Source organism: Taudactylus pleione, unplaced genomic scaffold (assembly GCF_031769625.1).
Source record: "Taudactylus pleione unplaced genomic scaffold, aTauple2 ptg000569l, whole genome shotgun sequence".
Lineage (NCBI taxonomy): Eukaryota > Metazoa > Chordata > Amphibia > Anura > Myobatrachidae > Taudactylus > Taudactylus pleione.
Window position 1 is genome coordinate 17,490 of NW_028284971.1, and position 16,644 is coordinate 34,133.

Consider the following 16,644-nt stretch of genomic DNA (forward strand, 5'->3'; position numbering starts at 1 on the left):
TCAAAGCAAACTTTGGCAGCCTGGATCCGTATGGCTATTTCTGAAGCTTATCTTCATGAAGGCCTACCGGTCCCTCCTTCTCTGAAGGCTCATTCCACTAGGTCTGTGGGTCCTTCGTGGGCAGCTCGACGTGGTGCCTCGGCAGTTCAGATCTGCAAGGCTGCTACGTGGTCTTCTGTCCATACCTTCGTGAGGTATTACAGGTTTGACACCTTCGCCTCTCAGGATGCTTCCTTCGGGCGGCGGATTCTCCTTTCTGCACAGGAGCGTCCCCACCCTTAAAGGATACTGCTTTGGGACATCCCCAAGGTATCCTGTGGATACCCTATGGACCCTGAAGTAGAAAATATGAGATATGGTAAGAACTTACCCTTGTTATCTCTATTTCTACGAAGTCCATAGGGTTCCACAGGACTCCCGCCCTGTCGCACCTGTGCTGCAGATGGGCTTTGCTCTGGTCACCGGTTTTCCGTCTCCCTCTGGTGAGAATGTGATTCTTGTATGTGTCCAGATCTTTGTTCTCTCTCTTCCTTCTCCTCCTCCGGCCTATGGCTTGGTAACTAACTGAGGTGCCTTGGCCCGGGGGCGGGGTATAGGAGGGGGACCTAGTGCATCCTGGGAGGCTGAAAGCTTAACTCTTTGGTGCCCTGCGACTGACGTCACACCTATACCCCAAGGTATCCTGTGGAACCCTATGGACTTCGTAGAAATAGAGATAACAAGGGTAAGTTCTTACCATATCTCATATTATATAGGGGAGAGGGGACTGTACAGTGATATATGAGGGGGAATAACACAGCTCCCAGCACACACTGATATGTGGTATTATTATTATTATATAGGGGAGAGGGGACTGTACAGTGATATATGAAGGGGAATAACACAGCTCCCAGCACACACTGATATGTGGTATTATTATATAGGGAGAGGGGACTGTACAGTGATATATGAGGGGGAATAACACAGCTCCCAGCACACACTGATATGTGGTATTATTATTATATAGGGGAGAGGAGACTGTACAGTGATATATGAGAGGGAATAACACAGCTCCCAGCACACACTGATATGTGGTATTATTATATAGGGGAGAGGGGCCTGTACAGTGATATATGAGGGGGAATAACACAGCTCCCAGCACACACTGATATGTGGTATTATTATATAGGGGAGAGGGGACTGTACAGTGATATATGAGGGGAATAACTCAGCTCCCAGCACACACTGATATGTGGTATTATTATATAGGGGAGAAAGGACTGTACAGTGATATATGAGAGGGAATAACACAGCTCCCAGCACACACTGATATGTGGTATTTTTATATAGGGGAGAGGGGCCTGTACAGTGATATATGAGGGGGAATAACACAGCTCCCAGCACACTGATATGTGGTATTATTATTATATAGGGGAGAGGGGACTGTACAGTGATATATGAGAGGGAATATCACAGCTCCCAGCACACACTAATATGTGGTATTATTAATATATAGGGGAGAGGGGACTGTACAGTGATATATGAGGGGGAATAACACAGCTCCCAGCACACACTGATATGTGGTATTATTATTATTATATAGGGTAGAGGGGACTGTACAGTGATATATGAAGGGGAATAACACAGCTCCCAGCACACACTGATATGTGGTATTATTATTATATAGGGAGAGGGGACTGTACAGTGATATATGAGGGGGAATAACACAGCTCCCAGCACACACTGATATGTGGTATTATTATTATATAGGGGAGAGGGGACTGTACAGTGATATATGAGAGGGAATAACACAGCTCCCAGCACACACTGATATGTGGTATTATTATATAGGGGAGAGGGGCCTGTACAGTGATATATGAGGGGGAATAACACAGCTCCCAGCACACACTGATATGTGGTATTATTATTATATAGGGGAGAGAGGACTGTATAGTGATATATGAGGGGGAATAACACAGCTCCCCGCACACACTGATATCTGGTATTATTATATAGGGGAGAGGGGACTGTACAGTGATATATGAGGGGGAATAACACAGCTCCCAGCACACACTGATATGTGGTATTATTATATAGGGGAGAGGGGACTGTACAGTGATATATGAGGGGAATAACTCAGCTCCCAGCACACACTGATATGTGGTATTATTATATAGGGGAGAAAGGACTGTACAGTGATATATGAGAGGGAATAACACAGCTCCCAGCACACACTGATATGTGGTATTTTTATATAGGGGAGAGGGGCCTGTACAGTGATATATGAGGGGGAATAACACAGCTCCCAGCACACACTGATATGTGGTATTATTATTATATAGGGGAGAGGGGACTGTACAGTGATATATGAGAGGGAATAACACAGCTCCAGCACACACTAATATGTGGTATTATTAATATATAGGGAGAGGGGACTGTACAGTGATATATGAGGGGGAATAACACAGCTCCCAGCACACACTGATATGTGGTATTATTATATAGGGGAGAGGGGACTGTACAGTGATATATGAGGGGGAATAACACAGCTCCCAGCCACACACTGATATGTGGTATTTTTATATAGGGGAGAGGGGCCTGTACAGTGTTATATGAGGGGAATAACACAGCTCCCAGCACACACTGATATGTGGTATTATTATTATATAGGGGAGAGGGGACTGTACAGTGATATATGAGAGGGAATAACACAGCTCCCAGCACACACTGATATGTGGTATTATTATTATAAAGGGGAGAGGGGACTGTACAGTGATATATGAGGGGAATAACACAGCTCCCAGCACACACTGATAAGTGGTATTATTATATAGGGGAGAGGGGACTGTACAGTGATATATGAGGGGGAATAACACAGCTCCAGCACACACTGATATGTGGTATTATTATTATATAGGGGAGAGGGGACTGTACAGTGATATATGAGGGGGAATAACACAGCTCCCAGCACACACTGATATGTGGTATAATTATTATATAGGGGAGAGGGGCCTGTACAGTGATATATGAGGGGGAATAACACAGCTCCCAGCACACACTGATATGTGGTATTATTATATAAGGGAGAGGGGACTGTACAGTGATATATGAGAGGGAATAACACAGCTCCAGCACACACTGATATGTGGTATTATTATTATATAGGGGAGAGGGGACTGTACAGTGATATATGAGGGGGAATAACACAGCTCCCAGCACACACTGATATGTGGTATTATTATATAGGGAGAGGGGACTGTACAGTGATATATGAGGGGGAATAACACAGCTCCCACCACACACTGATATGTGGTATTATTATTATATAGGGAAAGAGGCGCCTGTACAGTGATATATGAGGGGAATAACACAGCTCCCAGCACACACTGATATGTGGTATTATATAATAGGGGAGAGGGGACTGTACAGTGATATATGAGAGGGAATAACACAACTCCCAGCACACACTGATATGTGGTATTTTTTATATAGGGGAGAGGGCTGTACAGTGATATATGAGGGGGAATAACACAGCTCCCAGCACACACTGATATGTGTATTATTATTATTATATAGGGGAGAGGGGACTGTACAGTGATATATGAGGGGGAATAACACAGCTCCCAGCACACACTGATATGTGGTATTATTATTATTATATAGGGGAGAGGGGACTGTACAGTGATATATGAAGGGGAATAACACAGCTCCCAGCACACACTGATATGTGGTATTATTATTATATAGGGAGAGGGGACTGTACAGTGATATATGAGGGGAATAACACAGCTCCCAGCACACAATGATATGTGGTATTATTATTATATAGGGGAGAGGGGACTGTATAGTGATATATGAGGGGGAATAACACAGCTCCCCGCACACACTGATATGTGGTATTATTATTATATAGGGGGGAGGGACCGTACAGTGATATATGAGGGTAAATAACACAGCTCCCAGCACACACTATGTGCTATTATTATATAGGGGAGAGGGACTGTACAGTGATATATGAGGGGAATAACACAGCTCCCTGCACACACTGATATGTGGTATTATTATATAGGGGAGAGGGGACTGTACAGTGATATATGAGGGGGAATAACACAGCTCCCAGCACACACTGATATTTGGTATTATTATTATATAAGGGAGAGGGGACCATACAGTGATGTATGAGGGGGAATAACACAGCTCCCAGCACACAATGATATGTGCTATTATTATATAGGGGGAGAGGGGGCTGTACAGTGATATATGAGGGGGAATAACACAGCTCCCAGCACACACTGATATGTGGTATTATTATATAGGGGAGAGGGGACTGTACAGTGATATATGAGGGGAATAACAGCTCACAGCACATACTGATATGTGGTATTATTATTATTATATAGGTGAGAGGGGACTGTACAGTGATATATGAGGGGGAATAGCACAGCTCCCAGCACACACTGATATGTGCTATTATTATATAGGGGAGAGGGGACTGTACAGTGATATATGAGGGGGAATAACACAGCATGCAGCACACACTGGTTCGTGGTATTATTATTATATAGGGGAGAGGGGACTGTACAGTGATATGAGGGGAATAACACAGCTCCCAGCACACACTGATATGTGGTATTATTATTATATAGGGGAGAGGGGACTGTACAGTGATATATGAGGGGAATAACACAGCTCACAGCACACACTGATATGTGGTATTATTATTATTATATAGGGGAGAGGGGACTGTACAGTGATATATGAGGGGGAATAACACAGCTCCCAGCACACACTGATATGTGGTATAATATTATATAGGGAGAGGGGCCTGTACAGTGATATATGAGGGGAATAACACAGCTCCCAGCACACACTGATATGTGGTATTATTATTATATAGGGGAGAGGGGACTGTACAGTGATATATGAGAGGGAATAACACAGCTTCCAGCACACACTGATATGTGGTATTATTATTATATAGGGGAGAGGGGACTGTACAGTGATATATGAGGGGGAATAACACAGCTCCAGCACACACTGATATGTGGTATTATTATATAGGGGAGAGGGGACTGTACAGTGATATATGAGGGGAATAACACAGCTCCCACCACACACTGATATGTGGTATTATTATTATATAGGGAAAGAGGCGCCTGTACAGTGATATATGAGGGGGAATAACACAGCTCCCAGCACACACTGATATGTGGTATTATTATATAGGGGAGAGGGGACTGTACAGTGATATATGAGGGGGAATAACACAGCTCCCACCACACACTGATATGTGGTATTATTATTATATAGGGAAAGAGGCGCCTGTACAGTGATATATGAGGGGGAATAACACAGCTCCCAGCACACACTGATATGTGGCAGCTCCCAGCACACACTGATATGTGGTATTATTATATAGGGGAGAGGGGACTGTACAGTGATATATGAGAGGGAATAACACAGCTCCCAGCACACACTGATATGTGGTATTTTTATATAGGGGAGAGGGGCCTGTACAGTGATATATGAGGGGGAATAATACAGCTCCCAGCACACACTGATATGTGTATTATTATTATTATATAGGAGAGAGGGGACTGTACAGTGATATATGAGGGGGAATAACACAGCTCCCAGCACACACTGATATGTGGTATTATTATTATATAGGGAGAGGGGACTGTACAGTGATATATGAGGGGGAATAACACAGCTCCCAGCACACACTGATATGTGGTATTATTATTATATAGGGGAGAGGGGACTGTACAGTGATATATGAGAGGGAATAACACAGCTCCCAGCACACACTGATATGTGGTATTATTATATAGGGGAGAGGGGCCTGTACAGTGATATATGAGGGGGAATAACACAGCTCCCAGCACACACTGATATGTGGTATTATTATTATATAGGGGAGAGGGGACTGTACAGTGATATATGAGGGGGAATAACAGCTCCCAGCACACACTGATATGTGGTATTATTATTATATAGGGGAGAGGGGACTGTACAGGGATATATGAGGGGGAATAACACAGCTCCCAGCACACACTGATATGTGCTATTATTATTATATAGGTGGGAGAGGACTGTACAGTGATATATGAGGGGGAATAACACAGCTCCCAGCACACACTGATATATGCTATTATTATTATATAGGGGGGAGAGGACTGTACAGTGATATATGAGGGGAATAACACAGCTCCCAGCACACACTGATATGTGGTATTATTATTATATAGGGGAGAGGGGACTGTACAGGGATATATGAGGGGGAATAACACAGCTCCCAGCACACACTGATATGTGCTATTATTATTATATAGGGGGGAGAGGACTGTACAGTGATATATGAGGGGAATAACACAGCTCCCAGCACACACTGATATGTGGAATTATTATTATATAGGGGAGAGGGGACTGTACAGGGATATATGAGGGGGAATAACACAGCTCCCAGCACACACTGATATGTGCTATTATTATTATATAGGGGGGAGAGGACTGTACAGTGATATATGAGGGGAATAACACAGCTCCCAGCACACACTGATATGTGCTATTATTATATAGGGGGAGAGGGGATAGTACAGTGATATATGAGGGGGAATAACACAGCTCCCAGCACACACTGATATGTGTTGTTATTATTATTATATAGGGGAGAGGGGACTGTACAGTGATATATGAGAGGGAATAACACAGCTCCCAGCACACACTGATATGTGGTATTCTTATATAGGGGAGAGGGTACTATACAGTGATATATGAGGGGGAATAACACAGCTCCCAGCACACACTGATATGTGGTATTATTATTATTATATAGGGGAGAGGGGGCTGTACAGTGATATATGAGGGGGAATAACACAACTCCCAGCACACACTGATATGTGGTATTTTTATATAGGGGAGAGGGGCCTGTACAGTGATATATGAGGGGGAATAACACAGCTCCCAGCACACACTGATATGTGTATTATTATTATATAGGGGAGAGGGGACTGTACAGTGATATATGAGGGGGAATAACACAGCTCCCAGCACACACTGATATGTGGTATTATTATTATTATATAGGGGAGAGGGGACTGTACAGTGATATATGAAGGGGAATAACACAGCTCCCAGCACACACTGATATGTGGTATTATTATTATATAGGGAGAGGGGACTGTACAGTGATATATGAGGGGGAATAACACAGCTCCCAGCACACACTGATATGTGCTATTATTATTATATAAGGGACAGGGGACCGTACAGTGATTATATGAGGGGGAATAACACAGCTCCCAGCACACACTGATATGTGCTATTATTATTATATAGGGGAGAGTGGACTGTACAGTGATATATGAGGGGGAATAACACAGCTCCCAGCACACACTGATATGTGCTATTATTATTATATAGGGGAGAGGGGACTGTACAGTGATATGAGGGAGAATAACACAGCTCCCAGCATACGCTGATATGTGGTATTATTATTATATAGGGGAGAGGGGACAGTACAGTGATATATGAGGGGGAATAACACAGCTCCCAGCTCACACTGATATGTGGTATTATTATATAGGGGAGAGGGGACCGCACAGTGATATATGAGGGGAAATAACACAGCTCCCAGCACACACTGATATGTGGTATTATTATTATATAGGGGAGAGGGGACTGTACAGTGATATATGAGGGGGGATAACACAGTTCCCTGCACACACTGATATGTGGTTTTATTATTATATAGGGAGAGGGGACTGTACAGTGATATATGAGGGGGAATAACACAGCTCCCAGCACACACTGATATGTGGTATTATTATATAGGGGAGAGGGGACCGCACAGTGATATATGAGGGGGAATAACACAGCTCCCAGCACACACTGATATGTGCTATTATTATTATATAGAGGAGAGGGGACTGTACAGTGATATATGATGGGGAATAACACAGCACGCAGCACACACTGGTTCGTGGTATTATTATTATATAGGGGAGAGGGGACTGTACAGTGATATGAGGAGGAATAACACAGCTCCCAGCACACACTGATATGTGGTATTATTATATAGGGGGGAGGGGACTGTACAGTGATATATGAGGGGGAATAACACAGCTCCCAGCACACACTGATATGTGATATTATTATATAGGGAGAGGGGACTGTACAGTGATATGAGGGGGAATAACACAGCTCCCAGCACACACTGATATGTGGTATTATTATTATATAGGGGAGAGAGGACTGTATAGTGATATATGAGGGGGAATAACACAGCTCCCCGCACACACTGATATGTGGTATTATTATTATATAGGGGGGAGGGACCGTACAGTGATATATGAGGGTAAATAACACAGCTCCCAGCACACACTGTGTGCTATTATTATATAGGGGAGAGGGGACTGTACAGTGATATATGAGGGGGAATAACACAGCTCCCTGCACACACTGATATCTGGTATTATTATATAGGGGAGAGGGGACTGTACAGTGATATATGAGGGGGAATAACACAGCTCCCAGCACACACTGATATTTGGTATTATTATTATATAAGGGAGAGGGGACCGTACAGTGATGTATGAGGGGGAATAACACAGCTCCCAGCACACACTGATATGTGCTATTATTATATAGGGGGAGAGGGGGCTGTACAGTGATATATGAGGGGGAATAACACAGCTCCCAGCACACACTGATATGTGGTATTATTATATAGGGGAGAGGGGACTGTACAGTGATATATGAGGGGAATAACACAGCTCCCAGCACACACTGATATGTGGTATTATTATTATTATATAGGGGAGAGGGGACTGTACAGTGATATATGAAGGGGAATAACACAGCTCCCAGCACACACTGATATGTGGTATTATTATTATATAGGGAGAGGGGACTGTACAGTGATATATGAGGGGGAATAATACAGCTCCCAGCACACACTGATATGTGGTATTATTATTATATAGGGGAGAGGGGACTGTACAGTGATATATGAGAGGGAATAACACAGCTCCCAGCACACACTGATATGTGGTATTATTATATAGGGGAGAGGGGCCTGTACAGTGATATATGAGGGGGAATAACACAGCTCCCAGCACACACTGATATGTGGTATTATTATATAGGGGAGAGGGGACTGTACAGTGATATATGAGGGGAATAACTCAGCTCCCAGCACACACTGATATGTGGTATTATTATATAGGGGAGAAAGGACTGTACAGTGATATGTGAGAGGGAATAACACAGCTCCCAGCACACACTGATATGTGCTATTATTATATAGGGGGAGAGGGGATAGTACAGTGATATATGAGGGGGAATAACACAGCTCCCAGCACTCACTGATATGTGTATTATTATTATTATTATATAGGGGAGAGGGGACTGTACAGTGATATATGAGGGGGAATAACACAGCTCCCAGCACACACTGATATGTGGTATTATTATTATTATATAGGGGAGAGGGGACTGTACAGTGATATATGAAGGGGAATAACACAGCTCCCAGCACACACTGATATGTGGTATTATTATATAGGGAGAGGGGACTGTACAGTGATATATGAGGGGGAATAACACAGCTCCCAGCACACACTGATATGTGGTATTATTATTATATAGGGGAGAGGAGACTGTACAGTGATATATGAGAGGGAATAACACAGCTCCCAGCACACACTGATATGTGGTATTATTATATAGGGGAGAGGGGCCTGTACAGTGATATATGAGGGGGAATAACACAGCTCCCAGCACACACTGATATGTGGTATTATTATATAGGGGAGAGGGGACTGTACAGTGATATATGAGGGGAATAACTCAGCTCCCAGCACACACTGATATGTGGTATTATTATATAGGGGAGAAAGGACTGTACAGTGATATATGAGAGGGAATAACACAGCTCCCAGCACACACTGATATGTGGTATTTTTATATAGGGGAGAGGGGCGTGTACAGTGATATATGAGGGGGAATAACACAGCTCCCAGCACACACTGATATGTGGTATTATTATTATATAGGGGAGAGGGGACTGTACAGTGATATATGAGAGGGAATATCACAGCTCCCAGCACACACTAATATGTGGTATTATTAATATATAGGGGAGAGGGGACTGTACAGTGATATATGAGGGGGAATAACACAGCTCCCAGCACACACTGATATGTGGTATTATTATTATTATATAGGGTAGAGGGGACTGTACAGTGATATATGAAGGGGAATAACACAGCTCCCAGCACACACTGATATGTGGTATTATTATTATATAGGGAGAGGGGACTGTACAGTGATATATGAGGGGGAATAACACAGCTCCCAGCACACACTGATATGTGGTATTATTATTATATAGGGGAGAGGGGACTGTACAGTGATATATGAGAGGGAATAACACAGCTCCCAGCACACACTGATATGTGGTATTATTATATAGGGGAGAGGGGCCTGTACAGTGATATATGAGGGGGAATAACACAGCTCCCAGCACACACTGATATGTGGTATTATTATTATATAGGGGAGAGAGGACTGTATAGTGATATATGAGGGGGAATAACACAGCTCCCCGCACACACTGATATCTGGTATTATTATATAGGGGAGAGGGGACTGTACAGTGATATATGAGGGGGAATAACACAGCTCCCAGCACACACTGATATGTGGTATTATTATATAGGGGAGAGGGGACTGTACAGTGATATATGAGGGGAATAACTCAGCTCCCAGCACACACTGATATGTGGTATTATTATATAGGGGAGAAAGGACTGTACAGTGATATATGAGAGGGAATAACACAGCTCCCAGCACACACTGATATGTGGTATTTTTATATAGGGGAGAGGGGCCTGTACAGTGATATATGAGGGGGAATAACACAGCTCCCAGCACACACTGATATGTGGTATTATTATTATATAGGGGAGAGGGGACTGTACAGTGATATATGAGAGGGAATAACACAGCTCCCAGCACACACTAATATGTGGTATTATTAATATATAGGGGAGAGGGGACTGTACAGTGATATATGAGGGGGAATAACACAGCTCCCAGCACACACTGATATGTGGTATTATTATATAGGGGAGAGGGGACTGTACAGTGATATATGAGGGGGAATAACACAGCTCCCAGCACACACTGATATGTGGTATTTTTATATAGGGGAGAGGGGCCTGTACAGTGTTATATGAGGGGAATAACACAGCTCCCAGCACACACTGATATGTGGTATTATTATTATATAGGGGAGAGGGGACTGTACAGTGATATATGAGAGGGAATAACACAGCTCCCAGCACACACTGATATGTGGTATTATTATTATAAAGGGGAGAGGGGACTGTACAGTGATATATGAGGGGGAATAACACAGCTCCCAGCACACACTGATAAGTGGTATTATTATATAGGGGAGAGGGGACTGTACAGTGATATATGAGGGGGAATAACACAGCTCCCAGCACACACTGATATGTGGTATTATTATTATATAGGGGAGAGGGGACTGTACAGTGATATATGAGGGGGAATAACACAGCTCCCAGCACACACTGATATGTGGTATAATTATTATATAGGGGAGAGGGGCCTGTACAGTGATATATGAGGGGGAATAACACAGCTCCCAGCACACACTGATATGTGGTATTATTATTATATAGGGGAGAGGGGACTGTACAGTGATATATGAGAGGGAATAACACAGCTCCCAGCACACACTGATATGTGGTATTATTATTATATAGGGGAGAGGGGACTGTACAGTGATATATGAGGGGGAATAACACAGCTCCCAGCACACACTGATATGTGGTATTATTATATAGGGGAGAGGGGACTGTACAGTGATATATGAGGGGGAATAACACAGCTCCCACCACACACTGATATGTGGTATTATTATTATATAGGGAAAGAGGCGCCTGTACAGTGATATATGAGGGGGAATAACACAGCTCCCAGCACACACTGATATGTGGTATTATTATATAGGGGAGAGGGGACTGTACAGTGATATATGAGAGGGAATAACACAACTCCCAGCACACACTGATATGTGGTATTTTTATATAGGGGAGAGGGGCCTGTACAGTGATATATGAGGGGGAATAACACAGCTCCCAGCACACACTGATATGTGTATTATTATTATATAGGGGAGAGGGGACTGTACAGTGATATATGAGGGGGAATAACACAGCTCCCAGCACACACTGATATGTGGTATTATTATTATTATATAGGGGAGAGGGGACTGTACAGTGATATATGAAGGGGAATAACACAACTCCCAGCACACACTGATATGTGGTATTATTATTATATAGGGAGAGGGGACTGTACAGTGATATATGAGGGGGAATAACACAGCTCCCAGCACACACTGATATGTGGTATTATTATTATATAGGGGAGAGGGGACTGTACAGTGATATATGAAAGGGAATAACACAGCTCCCAGCACACACTGATATGTGGTATTATTATATAGGGGAGAGGGGCCTGTACAGTGATATATGAGGGGGAATAACACAGCTCCCAGCACACACTGATATGTGGTATTATTATTATATAGGGGAGAGGGGACTGTACAGTGATATATGAGGGGGAATAACACAGCTCCCAGCACACAGTGATATGTGGTATTATTATTATATAGGGGAGAGGGGACTGTACAGGGATATATGAGGGGGAATAACACAGCTCCCAGCACACACTGATGTGTGCTATTATTATTATATAGGGGGGAGAGGACTGTACAGTGATATATGAGGGGGAATAACACAGCTCCCAGCACACACTGATATATGCTATTATTATTATATAGGGGGGAGAGGACTGTACAGTGATATATGAGGGGAATAACACAGCTCCCAGCACACACTGATATGTGGTACTATTATTATTATATAGGGGAGAGGGGACTGTACAGGGATATATGAGGGGGAATAACACAGCTCCCAGCACACACTGATATGTGCTATTATTATTATATAGGGGGGAGAGGACTGTACAGTGATATATGAGGGGGAATAACACAGCTCCCAGCACACACTGATATGTGGTATTATTATTATTATATAGGGGAGAGGGGACTGTACAGGGATATATGAGGGGGAATAACACAGCTCCCAGCACACACTGATATGTGCTATTATTATTATATAGGGGGAGAGGACTGTACAGTGATATATGAGGGGAATAACACAGCTCCCAGCACACACTGATATGTGCTATTATTATATAGTGGGAGAGGGGATAGTACAGTGATATATGAGGGGGAATAACACAGCTCCCAGCACACACTGATTTGTGTTGTTATTATTATTATATAGGGGAGAGGGGACTGTACAGTGATATATGAGAGGGAATAACACAGCTCCCAGCACACACTGATATGTGGTATTATTATATAGGGGAGAGGGTACTATACAGTGATATATGAGGGGGAATAACACAGCTCCCAGCACACACTGATATGTGCTATTATTATTATATAGGGGACAGGGGACCGTACAGTGATTATATGAGTTGGAATAACACAGCTCCCAGCACACACTGATATGTGCTATTATTATTATATAGGGGAGAGTGGACTGTACAGTGATATATGAGGGGGAATAACACAGCTCCCAGCACACACTGATATGTGCTATTATTATTATATAGGGGAGAGGGGACTGTACAGTGATATGAGGGGGAATAACACAGCTCCCAGCATACGCTGATATGTGGTATTATTATTATATAGGGGAGAGGGGACAGTACAGTGATATATGAGGGGGAATAACACAGCTCCCAGCTCACACTGATATGTGGTATTATTATATAGGGGAGAGGGGATCGCACAGTGATATATGAGGGGAAATAACACAGCTCCCAGCACACACTGATATGTGGTATTATTATTATATAGGGGAGAGGGGACTGTACAGTGATATATGAGGGGGGATAACACAGTTCCCTGCACACACTGATATGTGGTTTTATTATTATATAGGGAGAGGGGACTGTACAGTGATATATGAGGGGGAATAACACAGCTCCCAGCACACACTGATATGTGGTATTATTATATAGGGGAGAGGGGACCGCACAGTGATATATGAGGGGAAATAACACAGCTCCCAGCACACACTGATATGTGGTATTATTATTATATAGGGAGAGGGGACTGTACAGTGATATATGAGGGGGAATAACACAGCTCCCAGCACACACTGATATGTGCTATTATTATTATATAGAGGAGAGGGGACTGTACAGTGATATATGATGGGGAATAACACAGCACGCAGCACACACTGGTTCATGGTATTATTATTATATAGGGGAGAGGGGACTGTACAGTGATATGAGGGGGAATAACACAGCTCCCAGCACACACTGATATGTGGTATTATTATTATATAGGGGAGAGAGGACTGTATAGTGATATATGAGGGGGAATAACACAGCTCCCTGCACACACTGATATGTGGTATTATTATATAGGGGAGAGGGGACTGTACAGTGATATATGAGGGGGAATAACACAGCTCCCAGCACACACTGATATTTGGTATTATTATTATATAAGGGAGAGGGGACCGTACAGTGATGTATGAGGGGGAATAACACAGCTCCCAGCACACACTGATATGTGCTATTATTATATAGGGGGAGAGGGGGCTGTACAGTGATATATGAGGGGGAATAACACAGCTCCCAGCACACACTGATATGTGGTATTATTATATAGGGGAGAGGGGACTGTACAGTGATATATGAGGGGGAATAGCACAGCTCCCAGCACACACTGATATGTGCTATTATTATTATATAGGGAAAGAGGCGCCTGTACAGTGATATATGAGGGGGAATAACACAGCTCCCAGCACACACTGATATGTGGTATTATTATATAGGGGAGAGGGGACTGTACAGTGATATATGAGAGGGAATAACACAGCTCCCAGCACACACTGATATGTGGTATTTTTATATAGGGGAGAGGGGCCTGTACAGTGATATATGAGGGGGAACAACACAGCTCCCAGCACACACTGATATGTGGTATTATTATTATTATATAGGGGAGAGGGGACTGTACAGTGATATATGAGGGGGAATAACACAGCTCCCAGCACACACTGATATGTGGTATTATTATTATTATTATATAGGGGAGAGGGGACTGTACAGTGATATATGAAGGGGAATAACACAGCTCCCAGCACACACTGATATGTGGTATTATTATTATATAGGGAGAGGGGACTGTACAGTGATATATGAGGGGGAATAACACAGCTCCCAGCACACACTGATATGTGGTATTATTATTATATAGGGGAGAGGGGACTGTACAGTGATATATGAGAGGGAATAACACAGCTCCCAGCACACACTGATATGTGGTATTATTATATAGGGGAGAGGGGCCTGTACAGTGATATATGAGGGGGAATAACACAGCTCCCAGCACACACTGATATGTGGTATTATTATTATATAGGGGAGAGGGGACTGTACAGTGATATATGAGGGAGAATAACAGCTCCCAGCACACACTGATATGTGGTATTATTATTATATAGGGGAGAGGGGACTGTACAGGGATATATGAGGGGGAATAACACAGCTCCCAGCACACACTGATATGTGGTATTATTATTATATAGGGGAGAGGGGACTGTACAGTGATATATGAGGGGGAATAACACAGCTCCCAGCACACAGTGATATGTGGTATTATTATTATATAGGGGAGAGGGGACTGTACAGGGATATATGAGGGGGAATAACACAGCTCCCAGCACACACTGATGTGTGCTATTATTATTATATAGGGGGGAGAGGACTGTACAGTGATATATGAGGGGGAATAACACAGCTCCCAGCACACACTGATATATGCTATTATTATTATATAGGGGGGAGAGGACTGTACAGTGATATATGAGGGGAATAACACAGCTCCCAGCACACACTGATATGTGGTACTATTATTATTATATAGGGGAGAGGGGACTGTACAGGGATATATGAGGGGGAATAACACAGCTCCCAGCACACACTGATATGTGCTATTATTATTATATAGGGGGGAGAGGACTGTACAGTGATATATGAGGGGGAATAACACAGCTCCCAGCACACACTGATATGTGGTATTATTATTATTATATAGGGGAGAGGGGACTGTACAGGGATATATGAGGGGGAATAACACAGCTCCCAGCACACACTGATATGTGCTATTATTATTATATAGGGGGAGAGGACTGTACAGTGATATATGAGGGGAATAACACAGCTCCCAGCACACACTGATATGTGCTATTATTATATAGTGGGAGAGGGGATAGTACAGTGATATATGAGGGGGAATAACACAGCTCCCAGCACACACTGATTTGTGTTGTTATTATTATTATATAGGGGAGAGGGGACTGTACAGTGATATATGAGAGGGAATAACACAGCTCCCAGCACACACTGATATGTGGTATTATTATATAGGGGAGAGGGTACTATACAGTGATATATGAGGGGGAATAACACAGCTCCCAGCACACACTGATATGTGCTATTATTATTATATAGGGGACAGGGGACCGTACAGTGATT